The 25,212-nt window shown below is 40.3% G+C and overlaps 1 long non-coding RNA gene across 1 annotated transcript in view; it reads right to left on the bottom strand.

Moving 5' to 3' along the window:
• Positions 1 to 1,727: 1,727 nt before the first annotated feature.
• LOC141098289 (uncharacterized) overlaps positions 1,728 to 25,212 on the bottom strand; it is a 57,177-nt gene continuing 33,692 nt past the window's right edge. The window contains exons 2-4 of the long non-coding RNA XR_012234196.1: positions 8,416 to 8,536; positions 6,003 to 6,100; positions 1,728 to 1,837 (exon numbers count right to left, since the gene is read on the bottom strand). This is a non-coding gene — a long non-coding RNA (uncharacterized lncRNA). The remainder of the gene's footprint in view (positions 1,838 to 6,002; positions 6,101 to 8,415; positions 8,537 to 25,212) is intronic.

Genomic DNA, 25,212 nt, shown 5'->3' with positions numbered 1-25,212 from the left:
ACCTCTGACCAGAATACCACAGGTGGCGTCACGTATTTAACCATCTATAAACTTTATCTTTATTTTTACCACATAAATACCACACAACTTTCCCCTATTTTATTACTGGACGCCTCTGGGCCATGGACCGGGTCGCCGCCGCCGTGACACCGTCCCCCATTGAAGTCGACGGGCCTAGTACCGAGTACCCCCAGGCCCCGCGGGGTGCTCCACTGCCACCAACACTATTTTATTGAAGACTGCCAGGAGATCAATCTTTACAAGCACCGCCCATAGCAAGGACAGCACTAGCGCAAACTTTCAAACAAAAGGCAGATTTAGACACCAGAGGCAGGCAGAGGGGCAGAGCAAGAGCCAAAGACCCTACCCACTGTCCCACCTCAATTCATCTAACTCTTATTACACCAAGAACAACCACTGTGCAGATTTCTTCACTAAAGGCATTTAATTTGTATACAACTTCATTATGGCCATGCCTTTACTTTAACATGCAAAATCATGTTGACAGGGTTTTTTTAAAGGGCCCCATTATGCTTTGCCATGGATTACCAAGTACAATCTCAGTTCACTGTGGTGGGAAGTCACGTTACCTCTTCAGCTTGTTTCTTCCTAATTCCTACTGCACAGTTTGTAGACTTATCAAAAGACTTTCATTTTTTTCTTTTTAGCTTTTTAATTGCTTTCATATTCAAGTACAGTACTGTGAGCATTGCCATTGAAGCTATGAAGCCACTATGAAGAACCATGCAATATCAGTATCCAAACTGCTCAAAAATAATAGCTAGCCCATTGCAAAAAATTAATGAGAAGATGTAAACCCCTCTTAAATTTTACTAATTCTCATTTTAAACAACAAATGTGACAGTGAATAAACTTCCACCCGATAGTTTAATGTGGTCAAAAATCATTGTCTGCTTCCGCAGCCTAATAAGTAACAAGAGGATTTTAATTTTAACGAATCACCTAGAAGGCTTTATGGCTAAATCATTTTCTAACTCTCAACCTACCCAATATTTCTTGGCTAATAGACTTCAGGTTTAATTGAAGGATCTTCAATGGACTCTGTGCACTGCAGCACCACTCAGTCTTCACCTAGTACTGAGAGGCACAGAGAATCCAATCCATTAAAGGGTCTTCATTAGTTTCAGCACCAGTCAGCCAACCAAGCGGCAAAGGTCAAACACAGTCACCTGTCACAACAGGGCAGTAAAACTCCTAATTGTATGGGAACAAATGAGATAAAAAGATGGTACTATTATCTCTTTGATTTATTTTTCTTAAAGACTCATTTAAGTCCAATTTACTATGGTAATATATAATGAAATACGAAATGTCTAAACATAAATGCATCTCCACCTTCCACTCTAGGTATTTTATGTCCAAAACTTAAGTAACAAAAATGTTTTATAAAGAAAACTGATGAGGAATAGTCTTCATATGAAATAACACTATATGAACTTTTCTTATTGACAGGTGTTTCTTTCTTGTTAGTGGAAATACGCAAATTAATTCTTTATGACTTAGAGTCATAATCTGCAACTACAGGCAAAAAAGAACGATTTGAATGTTTATAGCAACTGTGAGCAAGTTACCTGTCTGAATTGCATTTCTAATGTCTCAGTGGTTTTTTATTATTATGACATTACTTCTTAAAGGGGTTTTCTGCTTTTAGAAATCTGGACTCCAAATGATTCCTGTAATGTCCAATAACAAAGACATAATACTCACTCTCTCCTGCTTAATGCATTGACTTCACCATTCCTCCAGTTTACAGTTCGGTGCCTCTGCCGATGTAGATAGCATGAGCCACTGAGCGACTAAAGGGGTTGTCCGAAACCTAAATGAATTCAAAAGGATTCTCTATCTATTTCATGTAAAAAAATCCACCAAAGCATGTTTTTAATATACTACATTTAAAAAAAAAATCCATATACCGGTACTTCCTTCTCTATTTCCTATCTGTTTTTTATCTAATTTTCAATGAAATTTCATTTGTGTCTCCAAGCATGCAATGGGACTCAAACAGGGTCTCACCATGAGACAGACAGCCATCAAGGACCCTTTTGGGAGCTGGGCTATTCTCTACAATGTCGAGCATTTGCTGGTTTTCAATACCCGGTCACTGAATTTACTTTCATGGCACAACAACAATGCTCAGTCTCACCAGCTCTATCGAGAAGTGACAAGCTGGCAGAGAAGTGCTGGCAAAGAGGGGTGAAAATGAAAATATAACTCACTTTTTAGGAAATCATGGTAATGTAATTCCCTTCAAGAGTAACGATTGTTTGATTTTTGTATTTCATAAATCAATAGTAGACATGAAATTAAGAAACTTTGTAATATACCTTAGCAGAGAAATCTGCTGCTTTCTCCTCATGTTTGGATCTCTTTCACTTTAAATTCATAATTAAAATCTATAAAATCTGTATACAGTGAAGACAAATATCCTCACTAATGATGGTTGGTGCTTTTACAATTCTATGCAGAAGTTATGAGGAGGAAGGAACTGGAGGCAGACAACAACATTCTACTGCTAGAACTTTATCAGCACCAACTGTCATCTCCTATCTCAGTAATGGGAAAATCTATGACCACTGAATTGAGAATGTTGAGAATGAAAGATCAGTCCTGACGGAGAAAGGAGCAAATTTTTCTGATATGATATGTTATAAAGATTCATATTTCGATGTGTACTATTGATTTATGAAAAAATAAATATAATGATGGTTAGTCCTTAAAAGGACTGCAAGAAGGAGACTATTATGTTATAAAGTTTCTTATTTCGATGTGTACTATTGATTTATGAAAAAATAAATATAATGATGGTTAGTCCTTAAAAGGACTGCAAGAAGGAGACTATCTTTAAAGCACCACTCTAGTGTTTTTGTTTTTATTGTCATAGCTGGATTAGTGCTTGAAATGAAACCCCCTGCCCTGGTCATATACTCACCCTCCAACGTCTTCTCCATTATTTTTGCGCCTGTCTGGTCCCGCGGCATCATCTTGTGACAGTAGCTTCTGACTGGCCAAAAGTCAGAAGTTACGTCACAAGCTCTCAATATACTGTAAGTCTATGAGGCCCAAAACAAGATTATACTGAAAAGTGTCCTTGGCGCAGCTCCATGAAACACTGGTGCTGCAGGCAGGGAGCGTCAATGAAAACTGATGAAAACACTGGAAGTTCAGTATCAGACAGGGGACTTACATTTAAAGCTTCACTCCAGCGGTGCAGTAACTAACACTTGAGTGGTGCTTTAGACACTACTGTGACGTAGCCTAGCAGAGTTTTAATTACTGGACTGTAGAGCAAAATTTCCAGGCTTGCCTGACTGTATCTGAAAAGATTCTGATATCTAACTACAATGAACTGGATGTATTACATATGACAAAAAAAACTATTATTGAATAGCAGCTGTATCTCCTGACTGTAGGTATACCTTTCTCAACCAACAGTCCTGGTGGCATCATTAGATGCACAGATTAGATAATGTGTCCCCAGTCTTATTCATTCTCTGTCTGGATTCAGCATTTTAACCAAGTAATTGCAGCATACCTGCATCTCCAGCGTAGGGATTGATTTCTTTTCATGAGAACAGAACATTTGCTAATAAAGCAAGAAAGGCCATTGCAGGGGTTAGTTATCCCATACTGCTAGAATTAGACCTACACTAATATATTAACAGAGAACTGTCATCAATCCTACCTTTCCCATTAGCCTGTAACTGAGTTCAGAAGCCTCAGTTCTTTCAATTAAAGCACCTTCCATTTTCTATCATGAAGGGCAAATGCTTAGAAGTATTTCTTGACTTCCATAAGAGCTACTCAATGGGTTTTAAAGTAAATCATGTTGTGGAAGTGTGTAGGGAATTTGCCACTATGGACACTATATGTTGCTTGTATCTACACAGACAAATGTGCGGACTGATTACTATTAAAGCGAAGCTTTACCTTTGAGTAACATCAGGTTTAGAAGCAGTAAAGGTGTTATTTCACTATTCTATTATACACTGTGATTCATGTTTGCTGGTTTTCTTTTCCTCGTTAGTATTACAGTGGACACTGTTCAAAGAGAATATCTATTGTACGTCCGAAAACATCAGCAAGGAGGTTACCTGAAGCAAAGTTTACAGGGATGTTTTTTTGTGATGATACCTGAGACAAACCAGTTCACTTGTTACTAAATGCATGATTACAAAAGTTGGCTTATGAACAAACCCTTTTAATAGACTAATACGTCCCAAAACACTGCGTTGATCATCTTTATAGGCCACTGTAGGAGAAATGTGATATACCATGTCCATACCTCCCAACTTTTAAAAAATATATATAGAGGGAGAAATCATGTACGGCGTGACAAATTTTGACCATGCTCCAAGCCACACTTTTTATCCTGGCATGAGGAGTTTTCAGAGGGACTTTATCAGTGAGGGACATTCAGAAAACATCCGAGACTTCAGGGCGTAGACCCAACCCAAAATAGAGGCTGTGGGTTCAATTCCAAGTGTGATCAGATCTCACAAAAAAAATTAAATTTTTGTAATTATTTTCTCATTATTTTTTAGTACTTTTATGGGAACAAAAAATTCAGACTTTTTCTTCACCACTAGATTACAAGGACTTATCGGGACAGTCCCACTGAATCCTGGATGGTTGGAAGCTATACAAGTCAGTTAGTAGCCCCCTGTCATAATTCATTGTCAGTGGTGCTACTGGTGGGTAGGAACTCCCTTTAAGATGTCACCATACTTTATGATAATCGTGTGGGTAATCCCTTTAAGATGAACAACCCTTTTAATAGGGCTAAAAAGCACTTCCCTTATCTCCATTAAGACTCAATGATATTGCCAAGAATATAATACCTGTAGCTCTATGCCACATACATCCTCAAAGTAATTTTACATCTGACTCCTCCCAAAACATCCTGCCAATTCTGCACTGTAATATGGGAAGTGCCATGTGATGAAATAAATAATGACAACAGACTACATTTTTTGTGCATCAACCAAGGTTCACACACAATTCAGGCATTATGTTTGGTGAAAATGTTTGAAAAATCCCTCAAAGCACATGCCTCAGACATTTCCAACTGCATAACTACATGCATACAATTGCCATCAATTCTCATTGAAAATAAAATGATAGTGTGTGCTATATTCTGCTTCCATTGCAGTTTTTAGAAAGCGCAGTCCGCTAAGATGTACTTAAAAATAAAATTCTTTTGACTTATGTTTGGCTAAAGGTAAAAAAGGAAATCACCAGCTCACCTATGCTTTCAACTTAAGATTTTGGAGATCCTGGAGCAGAAGCCGCTGCAAGGCGGAGATCAATTAAAAAAAGAGGTGGGTTTGATCAGCTTGATCAAATGATGATTAAGAACACATTTAGCGTATGAAACTCGTTGATAATCAGTATCCATTCACCACTCTTCTATTGATTTAAAATTTTTTAAATAAAGTGCTAACTAGAACCCTTTTGGATCTAGTTGGACAACCACAGTAGGTGGGTTTTTTCAATATTTGACTATGGCTAGTCTATGAGATCTATCAGGGACTCTAAAATGAATTTATCATACTTGTTGTGGCTGTTATGATCACAAAAACCCATAATAATAGTGTGAGCCCAACTAACTGAACTGAATTCGGGGTGGACTGGCCAACTGGACTTGGACTTTGTTTTCATAGGGTGCTCGCAAACTAGCTGATCATGATATTGGCAAAGCATCGCTTGTATTCCATTGTGTCATATTGCTTTGAAGAGAAGCATTTGTCATATTTCTGCACTGGGTACCCAAAATAAGGAAAAAAATCAAATATTTACATTGAAACTTAATAGAGTTTTCCCTAAAATATTGATTTTTTTAAAAAACGTCCATTTGTGAGTGTATTGGTCATTATTTCCTCATAGTTTAAAACTAGCACTGTATTGGATTATGATCTATTCAAAATATCTCATGTATCTAATTTTTATAATATAATTCATTTTATTTTTTCTGATTTTTTTACCTTTTTGCTATTTTTTGACATTTTTTGAGTATTTTCTGCATACTGTACATTTCATTCAGCACCTCGGACAGAGCCCAGCAAACTATTTTCTCCCTGAACTAAACAGAGAAAAGAAAAGAGTAAGTTAAATTTAACAACACATAAGCAATATCACCATTATATATAAATGTGTGTTAATGCTATTCAATGACCTATTAATTTACACTATGGATTGAAAAGATCTATATCATTAAAGAGTCATAAAACGGCTCCAAAAACACCCTTGTGTTATTGCTAGAGAAATACTAATCTGTTCACTCATTTGTATGGTGTTATAAATTGGGGGAATTGTAATATTGATTTTATGTTAAAATATGTACAATTAAAGACACTTGCAGCTGCTGAAAGAGGAAAATGTGCACAGAATGGACATTCCAAGCTATAAACGTCAGTAGGTGAGAGGATAAATCCAGGGGATGGCAAACACTGGTAGAGGAGTTATTTAAGGAAATCAATAGCTGCAAGTTAAATACTGTGCAGTGGAACAGAGAAAAAAGCATTCCTAAAGGTGGTCAGAGTCGATGAGGTTTACTAAACCTTTCAAATCTACAAACTAAAATGCTTCTTCCCATGTATAATCATCATAAGAAGTGGTAAGGCATAACTAGATGACATTGAGTTCTTCTTTCTTAGGGTGGGGGCACCTGTAATTTCATAAATGATTCGACCTTATATAAAAAATGACAGTGTTGTGCTTCAGATCTAAAATAAATGTTTAAAATCTCCAAAAATTCCTCAAGAAATGTATCTGGGTCGAGTCTGATACATATAATTTATTTCCTTTAAAGTTAAAAACAAAAACAGATCTGTTGCAATTTTCTATCATTTTATTTATCGGTTGTCAAATTTGTCATTAACATTATGCAAAAAAAACTCTAATAATAATGCATATCACATCCAACAAGGATGCTTACAGTGAATCTGTCACCTCATCTGGGAGCAGCAGAATGTAGGAAAAAGACACGTACTCCGATGATGTATCACTTAGTTTACTGGGTGCTGAAGTAGTTTTTAGATGTACCATGCAGCAAAGTTCAAAAAGCTGCCCCCGCCCACACCACAGCTTTCTGTGTACATTGTACATTGACAGTAAGCTGCTAATCATTGGTGGGGACGGAGTTGGACCAGGTCTGATGCAGGCAGGCACAGGTTTGCGAAGTGATAATCTCCTGCTAATAAAAATACATCATATTGAAACAACAGCAAACAGCCTAATGACATTATCAAAATCAGTGCCTCAGCTGCTACTTCAAGCTGCCCTCAGATTACATAGCAAAACCTGATGACAGATTCCCTTTAATGGTGTACATTGAAAAATCCAAGGTACAGTTGGAAGGAGGCAAAGATGTGGTTAGGTCAGGTATCACAGATTCAATATAAGCAGGAGTCAGGAGCAGAGAGATCAGAATAAATGAGAAGGCAAGCCGAGTCGATAACAGGAGAGGCAAAAAAGGAATAGGCCCAAACAGGAAACTAGAAACCGGGCTACTAGGAACCTAAGTTCAGACGAGCAGTGGAGGGTGGAGTTGCCTGATATACAACCTGCTGGTGGATGATAGGTCAGGGAAGCAGCTCTCTGCAGGACAGAGTGAATACAAATTCCTGCAGAGTTTGGCTGTGCACCCCTATAGCCGGGTGGAGACTCAAAGCAACAGGTGAAAACAGTACAGCTGGAAGCGTAGCGCAAGGCAGCTCAGAGCGATGTTCATGTACTGGGTGGAGCAGAGCAGAACATGCAGTGGGTAGGGCGGTGCTTGGACGGCGTGTTTAAGCAAGCAATTTGAAACAAACTATAAATCAATAATTAAATTAATTATTATTAATATTGATTATTATATCTATTATCTAATAATTATAATTAGAGATGAGTGAATATATTAAAGTGGAATCAAATTCTGCTCGAATATTAAAAAGAAAAAAAAATCAGCATTTGCCAATATGCAATTTTTTTTGTCATTTGTTCCTGCAAAGATTCAGCAAAATGGCTGCTGGTTGGGTGTTATTTTTATTTTTTAAGCGTTTCTGCAGTGCTTTTAGACAAGCGATTCTGCTGCAGAAATGCTTAAGAAAAGCATACAATTGATTTTTAATGAAAAACGCACATGTTGTGCCAATGGTGCGTTTTTAACCACTGCGGAAACGCTTAGCGATTAAAAACACAGCATGTTCATTAATTTTGCGGATTCGCACGCGATTCCGCATACCATCAATTATAAGGGCAAAAACGCTTGACAAATGCTTACAAAAGCGCATCAAAAAACGCATGCGTTTTCCCGGGAGCAGGGTGTGCGATTCTGCTCAGGTTTATTCTGCTTCAGAATCGCTACGTGGGCACATAGCTTAAAAAGTAAATAATAACTTAAACTCTTCTTACCACTCTACGAACTGCATACCTCCACTTTTCACCATCCCCTGGCCAGTTCTCGGTGTATCTTCTTATCATTTCCACCAAACGCTGAATCCCGATGCCTATTCACGCCAGATACGGGACATTTCTGCACATAGAGTATACGCAAAAGGTCACGGTGCATGTTCTGATGTCATGACATTGTGACTAGAGATGAGCGACTTTGCCTTTTTTAGGGTCGAGTCGGGTTTCATGAAACCCGAATTTCTCAAAAGTCGAGTCGAACGATATCGGCCGACTATCGTGAAAAGTCGAAGGTCCGACTGAAACACGAAACCCAATGCAAGTCAATGGGGAAAAACAGACGAAGAAACAAAAAATGAGGTATAAATAATAATACAACCAAATGAATTAATAAATTGACCAATATGTTTCTTCCAACAATTGGATGGCAGACCATCCGGTATGAATGAGAAAAGCCAACTACTGATGTATCAAAGAGAACCAGAATAATGGGAATGTATATAAATACTAAAATAGAGGCAAGATATGTAAAATAAGCCTTTATTAAAATTATGGCCAAACAACAACAGCAATATATGAAAAAAATGTAAAAAATGGCAGAGAAAACCGCACAATACATAAATAATTAAATGTCTGTACTTATAATAATATCACCACTTGTAGAATGGAAAAAAGGGGACATATATAATAATCCCTATATATAGCGACCTTTAAACATGGTAGGCACAATGAAACCAAAAAAAGATAAGAAATAATAAAATGAAAACACAAAAAAGGTGATGTATATATACACCCAAAATTGGTGAGAAACTAATATACATATATACATACAAAGGAGTGATTAATATGCACCCAAAAATAAATTCATTTATATGTGCATATTTTTATATACCCAAAATTAGTGAGAAACTAATACATACATGCATATATACATATAAACTAATATACACATACATATATACATACAAAAGAGTGATTAATATGCACCCAAAAATAAATTCACTCATATGTGCATATTTTTATATACCCAAAATTAGTGAGAGACTGATATATACATGCATATATACATATAAAAGAGTGATTCATGTACACCCAAAACTAAATTTACCTTTGTGTGCATAAAAAAATGAAAAAATTATATATAGTTAATTAATGTGCACCAAAGGTAGCTATATAAAAAACCTTATCCTGAAAGGCGCTATATGGCAGGAATAAACCAGGAATAGCCAAAAACCATGGAACAGACAGCACATGCGCTAAACAGTACCACATAAGTAGAATGGGCCACAAAAAACAGACCTAATACACCTTGCAGCGACTAATAAGGCGCTTACACAGAGGTGCCCAAACCATGCGGCACTATACAGCACAATGCACTGCCTGGAGGACAAATGCTGAAACAATAATCAAGATAATAAGCTATAAATACACACCGCAATGGGACACCCATGCAGCAAAGACTGTCCTGGAAATATAACGCAATGTAGGACAATGGATTACCTGAAGGATAAATAACCAGGGAGTGGTGAAGGCGGTGTGCCAAAAAGAACGCGCCCCGACGCGCGTTTCGGAAAAGCTCCTTCGTCAGGGGAAAAGCTGACGAAGGAGCTTTTCTGAAACGCGCGTCGGGGCGCGTTCTTTTTGGCACACCGCCTTCACCACTCCCTGGTTATTTATCCTTCAGGTAATCCATTGTCCTACATTGCGTTATATTTCCAGGACAGTCTTTGCTGCATGGGTGTCCCATTGCGGTGTGTATTTATAGCTTATTATCTTGATTATTGTTTCAGCATTTGTCCTCCAGGCAGTGCATTGTGCTGTATAGTGCCGCATGGTTTGGGCACCTCTGTGTAAGCGCCTTATTAGTCGCTGCAAGGTGTATTAGGTCTGTTTTTTGTGGCCCATTCTACTTATGTGGTACTGTTTAGCGCATGTGCTGTCTGTTCCATGGTTTTTGGCTATTCCTGGTTTATTCCTGCCATATAGCGCCTTTCAGGATAAGGTTTTTTATATAGCTACCTTTGGTGCACATTAATTAACTATATATAATTTTTTCATTTTTTTATGCACACAAAGGTAAATTTAGTTTTGGGTGTACATGAATCACTCTTTTATATGTATATATGCATGTATATATCAGTCTCTCACTAATTTTGGGTATATAAAAATATGCACATATGAGTGAATTTATTTTTGGGTGCATATTAATCACTCTTTTGTATGTATATATGTATGTGTATATTAGTTTATATGTATATATGCATGTATGTATTAGTTTCTCACTAATTTTGGGTATATAAAAATATGCACATATAAATGAATTTATTTTTGGGTGCATATTAATCACTCCTTTGTATGTATATACACTCACTGGCCACTTTATTAGGTACACCTGTCCAACTGTGTGTTAAGACTTAATTTCTAATCAGCCAATCACATGGCGGCAACTCAGTGCATTTAGGCATGTAGACATGGTCAAGACAATCTCCTGCAGTTCAAACCGAGCATCAGTATGGGGAAGAAAGGTGATTTGAGTGCCTTTGAACGTGGCATGATTGTTGGTGCCAGAAGGGCTGGTCTGAGTATTTCAGAAACTGCTGATCTACTGGGATTTTCACGCACAACCATCTCTAGGGTTTACAGAGAATGGTCCGAAAAAGAAAAAAAATCCAGTGAGCGGCAGTTCTGTGGGCGGAAATGCCTTGTTGATGCCAGAGGTCAGAGGAGAATGGGCATACTGGTTCGAGCTGATAGAAAGGCAACAGTGACTCAAATTGCCACCCGTTACAACCAAGGTAGGCAGAAGAGCATCTCTGAACGCACAGTGCGTCGAACTTTGAGGCAGATGGGCTACAGCAGCAGAAGACCACACTGGGTACCACTCCTCTCAGCTAAGAACAGGCATCTGATGGCTACTTTCAGCAGGATAATGCGCCATGTCATAAAGCTCGAATCATCTCAGATTGGTTTCTTGAACATGACAATGAGTTCACTGTACTCAAATGGCCTCCTCAGTCACCAGATCTCAATCCAATAGAGCATCTTTGGGATGTGGTGGAACGGGAGATTCGCATCAGGGATGTGCAGCCGACAAATCTGCGCCAACTGTGTGATGCCATCATGTCAATATGGTCCAAAATCTCTGAGGAATGCTTCCAGCACCTTGTTGAATCTCTGCCACGAAGAATTGAGGCAGTTCTGAAGGCAAAAGGGGGTCCAACCCGTTACTAGCATGGTGTACCTAATAAAGTGGCCAGTGAGTGTATGTATATGTATATTAGTTTCTCACCAATTTTGGGTATATATACATCACCTTTTTTGTGTTTTCATTTTATTATTTCTTATCTTTTTTTGGTTTCATTGTGCCTACCATGTTTAAAGGTCGCTATATATAGGGATTATTATATATGTCCCCTTTTTTCCATTCTACAAGTGGTGATATTATTATAAGTACAGACATTTAATTATTTATGTATTGTGCGGTTTTCTCTGCCATTTTTTACATTTTTTTCATATATTGCTGTTGTTGTTTGGCCATAATTTTAATAAAGGCTTATTTTACATATCTTGCCTCTATTTTAGTATTTATATACATTCCCATTATTCTGGTTCTCTTTGATACATCAGTAGTTGGCTTTTCTCAAGTCAATGGGGAAGCAAAGTCAGCAGGCGGTGGAGGACAGTAAACACACCTACATGCCGGACCACTTTTTTAAAGTGTGCGAAAACTCTCTCTCTCTCCCCAGACGCTGCATATGTCATCGCGTTGCCCACAGTGTACGTCCTTTCTCAGTGGCAGAAAAAAGTCATGTGTAAGCATTCTGGGAAATCCGACTTTGGCGTCGGGTCGGCGACCGCATGGCCGACCTCATGCTTTGGTCGGGTTTCGCTCGGCGAAACCCGACTTTAGCAAAAGTCGGTGACTTTTGAATTTGACCGACCCGTTTCGCTCAACTCTAATTGTGACCTTATGCGTGCTTGCACAAAAACATTAAATTTGTGGAGCTTAACTTTGCTGCAAATCAAATTTCCCATTAAAATCTGCACAATTTGACTAATTCAAATTTTAGATGCTCATCTCTAATTATGTTTCTTTGTTGTTTTTAATTATTTGCTATGATTTTAGATATTAATAATTCATTATTTAATTATTATTTTATATTTTTACATAATTTATAGTAACTAATCATCATCGTTGCTCTTCAGAAGCATTACCGAGAAACTTACTTTTTTTTTAATAGGCTTAATATTTTGTTTTCATGTATTAACCTTCCTTTATATTCTGTGCGTTGTATCCCTCTTTATTACATTACAGCGCTTATATATCAGATATAAGACAAGTTTCCATTTTTCTTTATAGTCACACTTTGAGCCTTCATATGACATCACTGCTGACACAATTCTACATGTCCATCATTGCCATTTCCCCTCTCTGTTTCTCTAATCCTGGCTGTGAGCAAACAATTAGCAGGAAGCAGAGAAAAAATAAGAAGGCTGATTTAATTATGTGACACTGATACAGCCAGTGATCTGGCATGAAAGAAGAGGGGGTTGGGGGGAATAGAAAGGGCTTGAAAGGGTCAAATCGGTTTGTAAAAATCTGTTTCACAAATGCTGTTGACCCCCTTGGGGAAGACGGAGAGATTATTGTGGCTCAGTGTCTGTCAAACATGAGGAAGGAGAAAAGAGCCTGAGGTAGTGAGATGGTGTTTGTAGTGATTCCTCTCCTCAGCAACCACGAGACTCTTAAAGAATGCCTGTAAGCTCTATGGGGCATTGTTTAGGTGGCTGTCTTGTGATGGGCACTGCAGCAAGCCGCAGTTTTGTCGGCAAGGCTCAAAGAGGAGAGGAAAGTAATGGAGAGGCTACTGAGCGCAAAGGCAGACAGAAGCTGGAGAGGTCCCTTTATTTTACTATCAAAGTCAGTTAGAAGCTTTGTCCGAGGAAAAATTCTCAGTCTTTCTGGCTTAAATGTGGATATTACCCGGGCAGGATACAAGAACAGGAAGGAATTGCTTCCCTTATAGTTTATCCTTATTCTATACACTTGTCACCTTTCACCTTACATCACTAACCCTGGCTTGACCCCAGTACATATGTTCATCTCAGTGCACACACACACACACACACACACACACACACACACACACGCAAACACTAACACAAACACCTGTCAGGAAAGTTTACAACCTAAAGTGTGCTGCTTCATTAGCCGTCACCATCCATTCACGCCAATTAGCCATCCTTCATATAAGACAAATCATTGAATCATGCTCTGCGCAGCTCCCTGTTCTGTATTTCCTCCAATCTGCCTGTAACATAAATACATTGATTGAAAAATAAAACTCAATAAGGCAAAAACTTGTCTGGCAATGCGAAGCAGCATGAGCCCAGGCAATAAGAAAACACACAAGTGAAATCCTCGTAAATCCGTACAAAGAAAATTTGTACAGAAATGAAAACCTTAAAAGAAGATTTTCCACCACGATAGATTTAAACAGCTAAGGCAAGGTCAGTTTGGAAAGGTTTGTACATTATATGAAATCTACAAACTGCAGGATGGAAAGCCCTAAAGAGTCAAGCACAGAAGAATTTTTGTGGTTAGGAATCAGTAAGATAATGATTTGTATCACGGCCTAAACCAAGAATGTTGGATCATTTTATATGTGTACTGTGGTGAAAATAATAGGAAAAATGAGAAGTAATCATTATCTAACCAACATAGCCATTTTTCAATGGTATCTCAGCTAAGGTCACTTCCATTATAGGGATTAATACGGCTATAGTCTGCTGGGATGGAAACCACATGACATTAACATTTGATAGCAGATTATGTCAGAATGGAAAAGAAATAGGTCAATGGAAACAGTTTGTGGTGTCAGAGAGATGTTTGTTGGGTCCAGCTTAAGTCTATGTTATTTTCATATCATTGCAAGTTCCACTAAGGACAACATCTGCAAGGGGTTTGCATGCTCTCCTAATGTTTGGGTGGGTGTTCTGGTTTCCAGTCATACTCCAAAGATGTCAGGTAGGAAATTTAGATTGAGAGCAACAATGGGGACAATGATGCTGATGTCTGTAAAGTGCTGTGGAGGTAATGCCACTATATCACTATATAAGACAGTAAAATAAAATAAATAATATTAGAGAGTAAAATAAGTACAGGTCATATCATTATTAACTAGTAAAAGTCTATATTTAAATTAATTCTAAACAAGCTTTAAATGGAGTAGTTTGCTGGATTATTACTGGGAAGGAACCAAAGGTCAGTAAACGATCTACAAGTATCATGGTATTCAGTTGGGCCAGATAACCATAACCTATTTAGAAAATTCTGTATTTTTTTATTTTTCGCAATTAATAAAAGGGACCATGTAGCTAAAAAATAAATATAATAATACTAATCTCAAATAAGTTTACTCAGAGAATTCATGTGATCAATTGACTGTAGTCTGTCTTTCGAAGCAGTTAAATGGTGGAAAAAGCAAAATTGATACTGCTGGATTGCCAGATTATAGGTATTATATGTATGAGATATTAGTCGGCGAAAGGAGTGATAGTTCAGCATTCATAATTCCAAAATTCATTAAAAAGATTGTTGATTTTGAATGAATCCCCCTTTTTAATGGATTCCAGCAACCCATCAAACCCAAAAGTTGAGTTATTGGTTGTGGCTCTTAGATCTAGGCATAAAATAACATTTTGGTTAATAGGACCCCCTTTATTATCACTGAAGAATGCCCCTAAGGGATTGTTTCAACTAGTCGGCCAGCTTAAGAGTCATTATAACTTATTCTCTTTGATTTGGACTTTACAGGTATTATTTATGTTTTATATAATGGAATTAGTTATTGTAGATCTTAATACACTTGATTTGAGATTGAGGGACTCATGATGCGGCATTTTGGGGGTAGTTGTATTCTAACAACAGTAAAAGAAATAAACCTATAAGTCACATTACATAAATCAAAAAATAAACTTCTTTTATATTTATAATGCATCAGTCAATGCATAAAGTAATTTTATGAAATTTTACAATATGGAAATGATGGTTTAATGAAGCAAATCTCTGGGCACTATAGTGTTCATTTATTGGTAAGACAATTAACATCAATAATATTGTTCTTTTATGTTACAGTGTACATTGCTTACAGTGACAGCATATCCACACTTGAAATTTCATTTGATTTTTTTTACTTACTTTACAGATTTTATGTGTACCCCCAAATAAGGCTACTATCAATCCTATAAGACAAGGACATAAACATATGCTACATACCTCGATTGGCCTCAAAAAAACCATTTCTTCCAAAATTGCCTATCAGTATTTAGAATAATGTGAAATATTCTGTAAATTAAGCAAGTGGACATCCAAGTCTCATTTTAAAAAGCCTTTGTTCATATGAAGAAGTTATATTTTTCCTTAAAATTCTTAAATAATCAGTCTTAAATGATCAAATCAAATAATATGAAAGTCAAAGGCATTTAAAGCCTCTCGTGTTGACATCATGGTATAATTGATGACATCATCACTCTTCAGAGTTGAAACAAAATTACATTGAACTACAAACCATATTGCTAAATGCTTTTGACTGCATTAAAATTACTGATGCATGAAATTATATATCAGAATTAGAATAGACCTTATTGAGAAAAATAATCTACCAAAATAATAATCTATTATCTTTTTTCTAGTTTTTAGACATTTACAATTTACAAGAAATTTGTATTTTGCTAAAATCCATAGTGTATTCTATGTGTATATATAAAAATACATACAATATGAAATATATATACAAAAAATGTGTTTTTAATTCCACAAAAATATATATACATTTTGCCAAGGCAAGAAATTTTACCCAATGGACAATGATGTTGTTTTTAACTAGTGAAATATGGCAAAAGGATTAATGTTCAAAGTGGCCTCATGATTGTGCATGAACTTACGATTACTAGGCTTGGACTGGGACAGTAAAGGAGAGGAGGGGCAGTGGCTAGAATGAAGAAGCTTGGAGGCCTTTTCATTGTGAGGGAAATTTTATTTTTAACAGATGCTAAGGCAGATGGTGGAGAATTAACACAAAATGGGAGAAGAAAAAAGAGGAGGAACATTACCGGTTCCAGAGAGAGTGGACATTAAAAAAAATAAAGAATAAGGGAATGAAAACAAGTTTAAGTACTCTCTCCAGAGGGTGGGAAGGAGGGAGAGGGAAAGAGAGAGATGGAGCAGGGATGGAGCAGTCTGATAATAACCAAAGGCGTGAAATTGCAAAAGTAAAATTTGTGGTACCCGGGAGAGGTTGATAAGGCCCGATTTCAATGCAAAACTCACTCAGAAATTACTGATGTGATGTTTTAGCTTTTAGCATTAATAATTGAGATAAAAGGAAAGAAGATTAAAAAAAATGTCAGGAAATGAAAAACACCATAAAATGAACAAAAATGATAATTACATAGTGTTTAACCCCAAATTTAAAAAAGACCTGAAATCAAATTGTGGCAAATGTGAAAAAAAAATCCAGTTAAGAGCTTAGATTTTTATTTAATTTCATAAACCCTGGAATACATTGATTAGCACACACTAAAAGCATACATTTACACCCTTTAGCATATACTTATTGGTCAGGGCTTGCACCTTACATCAGAAATGGTCTCATTTTATTTAATGATATTTTCTATTTCTAAATAATTCAATTAAATGGCTACAATGGGTGTGAAATGTTTTACTCCATGCTTTGGTTTATCTAGATTTTCTGTTATTTGCAGTCCTGCATTTATAGTGGGCAGTGAAATAATCCTATTAAGTGTAACAATTTAGTAAGGTGGATGGTATTCCTTATAAGGGACAAGACAGAGGGGATGTAATGGAATGGATGGATACAGAGAAGAAGCAGAGGTGAATGAGGCAGAAAGAGAGTAAAATGAGCAGATACAGAGGAAAGGTGTTAAGGTGACAGGAAGAATAGAAGAGTCATTAGAGAGGAAATAGAGTAGAACACATGATAATGGGGCAAAGGGAGCGATATACAAATAGCCATTTATGTGATCACATATAAATATCAATAGTAATATAGTTCAGAGTGTTATGTCACACTGCTCTTACTGCAGCAGAGTCATAGAAATACAATATAGAAACATATATATATAAGCAATAAATGATTTGAGTTCACATTCTATCAATACAAAGATTGTACGATTATGTAATCCATTTATTATGCTACATACTGTATGGCTATGTGCACACGTAGTTTTTTTGGTGTGCAGATTTTGTAGAGAAAACCGCAGGTAAATCCGCAGGACAAAAGTCCTGCGGTTTATCTGCAGTTTTGCCTGCGGTTTTACACCTCATAATGGATGACATGCTGCGGATTGTAAACCACAGCAAAACCGCGCGGAAAAATCCTCAGCATGTGCACAGCGTTTTTTAAATTTCCATAGGAAATAAAGGTACTGTACAACGCAGCAGAATCTGCTGCGGACCCGCAGCTGCAGAAACGCTGCGGAACCGCAGCAGAATCCGTACCGTGTGCACATACCCTATCTGAGACACTTGAAATTAAAGTTAATGATTTATGAAAATTTATTTGCTCCAGGACTTTAATCAACCTACTATTAGGCCACGTTCACATTTTCATTATTTGGTCAGTATTTTATCTCAGTGTTTGGAAGTCAAAACCAGGAGTGGGTGAAAAATACAGAAGTGGTGACGTGTTTCTATTATACTTTTTCTCTGATTGCTCCACTCTTGGTTTTGGCTTACAAATACTAATGTAAAATACTGAACATGTGAACGTGTCCTTAGAAGTAATACCATATAGTTATATACTTAGATGGTTGACTCTAGAATGCTCCAGATTTTGTTGACAGAATAGTGTTATTCTTCGTCTTATTATTTTATATCAGAGAGTAGATATACCTATCATGGGTTATACTTTTTTACAAGCTAGTTATAAGGTTGACTGTCACCATGCACGATTGCACTTGTACATATGGGCAGATACAAACAGAGGTTCTTTGACAAAGAAAGTACATTTAATAAAAAACAAGTTTATTTTTTCCCATATTCTAGTAATTTCTCATATTCACTTTAAGGGGGGGGGTGTTCATTTTATTTCTTATTTTTCAAACATGATTTTCTGGCACTTAGGTTAGTTTCACACTTGCTTTTTTTTGCAGCGCGTTTTTCCCGCAAAAAAATGCATTGAAAAAAGGCATACAAAAGCATACAACTGCTGCGTTTTTTTCAAGCATTTTTATGAGCATGCATGAAAAAAACGCAGCGTTTTTATGCGTTTGTATGCGTTTTTAGTGCGTTTTTACCGCGTTTGCGTTTTTTTCCAACATTAGTTGGCCCCTCACACTAACCCAAACCATGACTTTACTAACCCTAACCCTGACCCTAACCCTAACCCTAACCCTGACCCTAACCCTTAACCAAACCATACTTAACCCTAACCCAAACCCTAAACCCTAACTAACCCTAACCCTAACCCTGACCCTAACCCTGACCCTAACCCTGACCCTAACCCTTAACCAAACCATACTTAACCCTAACCCAAACCCTAAACCCTAACTAACCCTAACCCTGACCCTAACCCTTAACCAAACCATACTTAACCCTAACACTGACCCTAACCCTAACCCTAACCCTGACCCTAACCCTTAACCAAACCATACTTAACCCTAACCCTGACCCTAACCCTAACCCTAACCCTGACCCTAACCCTTAACCAAACCATACTTAACCCTAACCCTGACCATAACCCTGACCCTAACCCTAACCCTGACCCTTAACCAAACCATACTTAACCCTAACCCTGACCCTAACCCCAACCCTAACCCTGACCCTAACCCTTAACCAAACCATACTTAACCCTAACCCTGACCCTAACCCTAACCCTAACCCTAACCCTGACCCTAACCCTTAACCAAACCATACTTAACCCTAACCCTGACTCTAACCCCAACCCTAACCCTGACCCTGACCCTTAACCAAACCATACTTAACCCTAACCCTGACCCTAACCCCAACCCTAACCCTGACCCTGACCCTAACCCTAACCCTAAACCCCTAAATTCCATGGTTAAGAAAAAAAAACGCATGTGCAAAAAAACGCATACATGAGCATGCCAGTGCGCATGTATGCGCATCCATAGGCTATAATGGCCATTTTTAGCGCAAAACGTGCGCATATGTGCGCATGCGCTTTTTTGCAGGGCCAAAAAATGCAACATGCTGCGTCTGGAAAATCCAAACGCACACCCCAAAAAAACGCAGCGCATGAAAATCGCATACATGCGCTTACCAGCGCGCAGGTATGCGCACCCATGTTAAATATAGGGGAAAAAACGCATGCGCAGGTATGCATTTTTTTCCAGCGCTAAAAAACGCAAATGTGAAACCAGCCTTATATCAGTGTTCCAGGTTTTCCTTCTGTACGTGTTAGTACAGCCTTAGGGTGTGTGCACACGTTGCGGATTCTGCTAAGGAATTTTCCACGCAGATTTGTCTAAATCCGCAGGTAAATCCGCAGGTCAAAAGACCTGCGGTATATCTGCGGATTTATTGCGGATTAGCCTGCGGTTTTCCCCTGCGGTTTGACACCTGTCATGGAGCAGGCGCCAAATCGCTGCAGAATGCGCACAAAGAATTGATATGCTGTGGATTTAAAATCCACACCGTGTGCACTGCGTTTTTCTATTTACATAGACTAAAACAGAATCCGCAACGTGTGCACACACCCTTAGTCACAGACTGTGTAGACTCAGTTGATATGGGTACATGTGACCAGACCTGTCCATCAGTCTCCTCCAGTTTAGAAACAGCTTTCCCACATGCAGAGTATTTCAGGTGGAGGAGGCTGATCGACATGTCCGGTCATATGCTCCTTATCTAAATGTCATTTGGATGGCAGTAGTGTTGCGCATTCTGTAAATAAGGAGCCGCTAACAAATTATAAGGAGAATCTATAATACAGATACATTATACTTCAGTTAGTTGCCCCAAAATACTTACACAATTAGCCATGTCTCATGATGCATTAAAGAGGGAGGGACTCCCAAGCTAGGAAGTTATCAGAGTGGTCGGTTGCCTACCTTCAGATATCTGACAAAAAGAAACTCACTTTGCGTCTAATCAACCCCGCGCAACTTATTAAAGGTTAATAAGTTCCACAAAATCACATCTCCAAAACATTTTTATAAAATAAAGATAAAGTTGACAACCCCTTTAATTAAGAAATTTTGAGAAGTGGTCTTTGATAGAGACACAAAACCTCCATGTGCTGCCACACCAGCTTCAAGTGCTAGGTGTTTGGAGATATTCATGCCTAGAAAGCAATACAGAAAGCTTAGAGCAACTCATTTTCTGTAAGATTCATATATAATCAAACAAAAAGAATATTTATATGGCTCTGTATAACATCAGTGGTATATGGCAGTATTATGAAAGCTCCATGCATCTTAATGGAAGTCTTGTAATGATTTTGTAGATATGTCCTATAAATCTGCAACACAGATTAGAGGAATTTGATTTTTCCAAGAATGTGAATCTGGATCATGCAAAATCTTTTCCAATGCCAGTATAAGCTGTTGGCTTATCCTAAGGCCGGGTACTATGGCTCACGAGGACCGGCCCAGGAAAGGAAGACCAAGAGTCACCTCTGCAGCAGAGGATAAGTTCATCCGAGTCACCAGCCTCAGAAATCGCAGGTTAACAGCAGCTCAGATTAGAGACCAGGTCAATGCCACACAGAGTTCTAGCAGCAGACACATCTCTACAACAACTGTTAAGAGGAGACTTTGTGCAGCAGGCCTTCATGGTAAAATAGCGGCTAGGAAACCACTGCTAAGGACAGGCAACAAGCAGTACAGACTTGTTTGGGCTAAAGAACACAAGGAATTGACATTAGACCAGTGGAAATCTGTGCTTTGATCTGATGAGTCCAAATTTGAGATCTTTGGTTCCAACCACCGTGTTAGCGTGGATGGTCTGGAGCCGGAAACTCCAGGAGTGGACCCTCTGGGCCATGGCACTGAGGGGCCCCGGGCGAACCGCCAGGTGAAACCGGCCCCTATACAGGGACCGTTAGGAGCAGGCCCAGGGGTTCGAGCACCACGGTAGCCGTTACCGAGAGGGGCGGCTCAGGATGGACTGGAGTAGGACTGTGTGACTGAAGTGTAGATGACAGAACAGAGCTGAAACCAGGAGACAGGAATGGAGTAAGACAGTAGACTGGAACATGGAGGGATGGCTGGAGCAGGAACACAGGAGAAAGGGTTAGAAGAGGACGGAAGGAGTGGAGTTGAATGGAACTGGAACACCGGAGGCAGGACTGGAGTAGGACAGAAGGATTTGAGCAGGATGGAACAGGAACACCGGAGGCAGGACTGGAGTAGGACGGCAGGACTGGAACAGGATGGAACAGGAACACCGGAGGCAGGACTGGAGTAGGACAGCAGGATGGAACAGGAACACCGGAGGCAGGACTGGAATAGGATGAAACAGGAACACCGGAGGTAGGACTGGAGTAGGATGGAGCAGGAACACTGGAGGCAGGACTGGAGCAAGACGGCAGGATGAAAACAGAAACACCAGAGACAGGACTGCAGAGACAGCAGGGAACACGGATAGCAGGACTGAGAGGCTGCTGCAGGGAGCAGGCGAGAACGGGAATGCAGGACTGCAGAGAGCACACGATGAAGCAAGACCCAGTGTGCTAGGAAACACAACGGTCAGGCACCTCCCTCAGGGGGAAGCGGCCTGATATGCTCCTGTCTGGTCTGCCATTGGTCAGGGAGGTGCTTCCAGATCAGGGCATAGCCGGAGCACAAGAAGCAGGAGGGAGGCACAGCCGCGGCCTATGGCGCATGCGCATTGCATGCAGACACACCTCCAGTCACGCGCTTGTCAGAGGTGACCCCCGTGGATGTCGGACGGCGGGGGGACGCGGCGAGGGAGCAGCGGCTGGGTGAGTATGCAGAGACGGCATGACAGTACCCCCTCCCCTAAGCCACCCTCCCCAGAAATTAGCAAGAAATCTCTTGAGGATACGAGGAGCATTGATATTCTCCCGAGCTTCCCAGGATCTCTCTCCTCAGGACCAAAGCCCTTCCAGTCAACAAGAATGTCCTACCTCTAACCTTCTTCATGGTGATAATGTCCTCCACTTCAAAGATATCATCGGCGCCCACCAGCTGAGGACTGGAATCAGGCAAGGAATGGAAGTGATTCAGCACCACAGGTTTCAGGAGAGAGACATGGAAGGTGTTCGGAACCCAGAGCGAAGCAGGCAACCTCAATTTGTAGACGACCTCGTTGATACGTCCAAGAATATCAAACAGGCCGATGTAGCGTGGCCCCAGCTTGTAGGAGGGCAGTTTCAACCGGATGAATTTGGACGAGAGCCAGACTTTGTCCCCGACACGATAGTGTGGAGGATCCAATCTCCTCTTGTCGGCATAATTCTTCATCCGATCCGCGGACCTCTTGAGTGACGTGTTGGTCTCCGCCCAAATCTTGGAAAATTCGGAGGACAAAGCATTGGCTGCGGGTACCTTGGGGGCAGGGGTTATCAGAAGGGGAACACCAGAATGTCTGCCGAACACAATGAAATATGGAGACTTGGCCGAGGACTCGCCAGCATGGTTGTTGTAAGCGAATTCTGCCCAGGGAAGTAAGTCAACCCAATCGTTCTGGTGGGCGCTGGAGAAATGACGTACAGTAGGTACTCAGTCAACGTATGGTTGGAACGCTCCTCCTGTCCATTGGAGTGTGAATGGTAGGCCAAGGAGAAGTCAAGGGAACCGTTCATGAGCTTACAAAGTGATTGCCAGAACTTGGAGATAAACTGAACCCCTCGGTCCGACACAATGCGTTGAGGTAGTCCATGGAGTCTGAAGATTTGCTGGATGAAGACTTTGGCCAGCTCTGGAGCGGAGGGGAGACCGGGCAGAGAGACGAAGTGGGTCATCTTGGAAAAACGATCCATCACCACCAAGATGACTGTGCAGCCAGAAGAACAGGGTAGGTCGGTGATGAAATCCATGGGGATGTTCTCCCACGGAACCGCAGGGACGGGCAACGGCAGCAACAAGCTGGACAGAGATCTTCGTGGCACTTTGTTTTTTGCACAGGATGGACAAGAAGCCACAAAATTGAGTACATCTTGGTGAAGCATGGGCCACCAGTAGTGACACGCGATAAGATCCAGGGTCTTCTTAGTCCCGGCATGGCCAGCCAGTTTGGAGGTGTGCCCCCATAAGAGGACTTTTCGCTTGAGGTTCTCAGGCACAAGCGTTTTGCCAGGAGGAGGAGCGAGCCAGTTCACTGGAGCCACTGTGATGATCTTAGTGGGGTCAATGATATGCGAGGGTTCCTCCGTGGTTTCATGTGGCTGGAAGACTCTGGACAGAGCATCGGCTTTGGTATTCTTGTTGCCGGGACAGAAGCGGAGCTCGAAGTCAAATCGGGCGAAAAACAAGGACCATCTGGCTTGACGAGGGTTAAGTCTCTGGGCAGACTGGAGACAGGCCAGATTCTTGTGATCTGAGAAGATGACAAAGGGATGGACAGCTCCTTCCAGGAGGTGACGCCATTCCTCCAAGGCCAACTTGAAGGCCAGGAGTTCCCGGTCGCCGATCAAGTAGTTACACTCGGATGGAGAAAAGACCTTCGAGAAGAAGCCACAGGGATGCAGACGAGTGGAGGCGGATCTCTGGGACAATACTGTCCCGGCACCTGTCGAGGAAGCGTCCACCTTGAGTACAAAAGGTTGGTTGCTCTCTGGGTGATGCAAGACCGGAGCTGTGCAGAAAGCCCATTTTAGAGTCAGAAAGGCCTCTTCAGCCTCCGGAGACCAATCCTTGGGAGAAGCCCCTTTACGGGTGAGGGCAGAAATAGGTTTTGTGATGGCGGAAAAGTGAGAGATGAATTGCCGGTAATAATTGGCAAATCCGAGAAATCGTTGTAATGCCCTCACTCCAACGGGGCGAGGCCATTTGAGAATGGCAGACAGCTTCTCGGGATCCATCCTCAGTCCAGCATCGGAGATAATGTATCCCAGAAACGGCTAGGAGGTCTGTTCGAAGAGACATTTCTCAATCTTCGCATACAGGCGGTTCTCCCGAAGACGCTGTAACACCAAGCGGACACTCTTTCTGTGGGACGAGATATCCAGCGAGAAGACGAGGATGTCGTCCAAGTACACGACCACACAGGAGTAGAAGAGATCCTGGAAGATCTCGCTGACGATCTCTTGAAACACCACAGAAGCATTGCAGAGGCCAAAGGGCATGACCAGGTACTCGTAATGGCTGTCTTCGAGTGTTGAAGGCCGTCTTCCACTCGTCTCCAGTGTAGATACGGACCAGAGTATAGGTTCCTCTGAGGTCCAGCTTGGAGAAGACCCGGGCTCCTCTGAGATGGTCAAACAGCTCCGGAATGAGTGTAAGGGGGTACCTGTTCTTGATAGTAATTTCATTCAAGCCCCTATAGTCAATGCACGGCCGTAGAGTTCCATCCTTCTTTTTGATGAAGAAAAACCCGGCTCCCGCGGGCAATGCGGATTTCCATATAAAACCTTTGGCGAGGTTCTCCCGGACGTATTCGGACATGGCGGTGGTCTCGGCGGGAGACAGGGGGTAGATTCTGCCCTTTGGGGGAGTTGAACCAGGAACCAGTTCAATTGAGCAGTCAAAAAGCCGGTGTGGAGGAAGGACCTCCGCTTCCTTCTTATCAAAGACATCGGTGTAGGAAGTGTAGGCTGGGGGAAGGCCCGGAAGGTCAGGGAGTGACCGTGG

Source organism: Dendrobates tinctorius, unplaced genomic scaffold (assembly GCF_039654945.1).
Source record: "Dendrobates tinctorius isolate UK_male_01 unplaced genomic scaffold, ASM3965494v1 ptg000089l, whole genome shotgun sequence".
NCBI classification, from domain to species: Eukaryota; Metazoa; Chordata; class Amphibia; order Anura; family Dendrobatidae; genus Dendrobates; species Dendrobates tinctorius.
The sequence above is the reverse complement of the archived record's forward strand: the minus strand, read 5'-3'. Positions and strand labels throughout refer to the sequence as shown.